The sequence below is a fragment of the Pteropus vampyrus genome, unplaced genomic scaffold (assembly GCF_000151845.1).
Source record: "Pteropus vampyrus isolate Shadow unplaced genomic scaffold, Pvam_2.0 Scaffold1326, whole genome shotgun sequence".
Classification (NCBI taxonomy): Eukaryota; Metazoa; Chordata; class Mammalia; order Chiroptera; family Pteropodidae; genus Pteropus; species Pteropus vampyrus.
This window is the reverse complement of record NW_011890107.1, coordinates 6284-8442: the sequence shown is the minus strand read 5'-3', so window position 1 is coordinate 8442 and position 2159 is coordinate 6284.

Here is a 2159-nt window from a genome sequence, read left to right as displayed (position 1 = left end):
GGGGTTCAGCGAGCACTCGAGTGTCTGCCACCATTGTTGTGGGAGGAGCCACTCCCCGTGGACTCTGGGGTCAGGGGTGCCAGAATCCCACCCACATCTGCCCCCGCTCTGCTTGTGATCTGATAGAAGAAATTGCCCTTAAACGTGCATGTCACCGCTGTCACCGCTGTCACCAAGGGGAGAGGCGGCTCACCTCGGGGCGTTTTGTCTGCGTTTTCCTCAACACCCTCCAGCTGGGTGTTGGTGTCGCCACTGGTCTCGTTCTGAGAGAGGGCAGGAGGCAGGGGGGCTGCTGGAGGCTCCTTCCGGACCACGGGGTCATGACGAGTGAACCAGGTCAGGCGACTGACCTGGGGGCAGAGACAGCTGGTGAGGTCAGTGGCCCTCCCCTCCTCATCCCCTGCCCAGCCCAGGCTCAGCCTTCCCGTCCCTTTCTGCCGCAAGCTTGCTGCCTTCCACAAGCTTCAGAATCAGTGAGCGCTTCCCCCACCCACACCCCGACCCTAACACCCACGTTGGGGCCTCCCCCTCCCCGGCCCAGCCCCCAGGGCTCAATCCTAGCCCTGCGGAGGTGTGCGGCCCAGCAGTCAGCCACCCAGCTCATCCGGCTCTCTGGCCACAGGGACCAGACTGGTTCACGGGTGAGTGTGTGTCTTGAGCTGACTTCATCAGTGGGAATCGGGGACTTGGCTGGAAATGCTGGGAAAAATGTCTGTGCTTTTTTTGTGCTTGATGAGGATAAGTCCCCAGAAGCCGCCGGCCCTGCGTGGGGCCCGAGCAGAGCAGAGGGGTGAGGGGCGGGTGGGGATGGGGCTTTCCGCATCCTGAAGTCAAGCTGTCCGTGACAGCCGACCGGGACTTCAGCTTTCGGAGCAGCCCACCCTCTTCGCTCAAGCCCATCCGGGTCCTTTTTCTGCCACTCGAAGCCGAGGGTCTCGGTGGGTCTGGCATCCAACCCAAACGTACCATCTCCTCTGAGGGTGGCTCTGTGAACCAGCTCACGGCACACAGGGTGGTCAAGGTGACCACGGACAGAATCAGGGCGAAGTAGAGGTAGTGGATGTCCTTCACCACGGCAGGGCGGTTGTCCGGCTGGCCGCACTGCGGCTCCGTGTAGGCAAAGTCCAGGATCATCCGAATCACACCCAGGAGGAGGCCCAGGACCAGACCCGCGAAGGCACCCTGCAAGCCGGAGCAGGCCGTCAGAGGGACACCAGGGCCATGGGGTGGCCGGCCCAGGCCTCCGGGACCTCAGCAGACCCTCACGAAGAGCTCATCTTCCCAGGGACGGTCCCCGCCAGGGTCAGCGATTCTAGAAGGGTTGGAGCCACCTCTCTGTTTATCTCGCACATCCAATTACTCGATTACCTATAATCGACTCACTTCTCATTCCGCGACAAAAGGCATCAAAATAAAACCCCCGTTGCTTTTTGCCCAAAGGCCGGGCAGCACCCTCCCCCGACCCCACCGCCCCAGCGACACCCAAGGCAAGACGTCCTTGGCTTCCCCCTCCAGCCACCTCCTCTCCTGTCCTGGGGCGGCCACGCTACCTTTTCGTTGGTCCGCTTCCAGAAGCACCCCATGATGAAGACCACGGCCACGGGCGGCTGCAGGTAGGAGCTGATGGCCTGGATGTAGATGAAGAGTTGGCCGCTCTGGCTGGCCTGGATCACGGGGATCCACAGGATGGACACCAGCACCAGGAGCAGCACGAACACCCTGGCGCCCGGCAGGGAGAGACCAGCGTCACTGCCGTCCGCCCTCGGCTCTCTTCTCAGTGGCTTCACTGGGGCGGGGTGGACCTGCCCTAAGACTCGCTCGTCCTGAAGGCACAGCCCAGTAACTTTGGCGACCGTCTGTAGTGGTGCAGCCATCGCCGCAGGCAAGTGCAGACTGCCCATCACCCCAGCAAGTCCCCCGTGCCCACGGGGAGTCCGTCCTCGTCCCTGCCCCCACGAGCCCAAGTCTGCGCGCGTCTGTAGGTTCACCCTTCTGGACACGGTGCACGGCCTTGGGCAGCCGGCTCCTGTCACTCAGCGTGTCTGCGGTGCCTGCCTGCACCGCATCTCAGCATCTCACGCCTTCACTGTTGCCAAGAGCTGCACCCTCGCTCACGTCCGGCCACTGCGAGCACCCGCGCCCCGCCCTGGCACCGACAC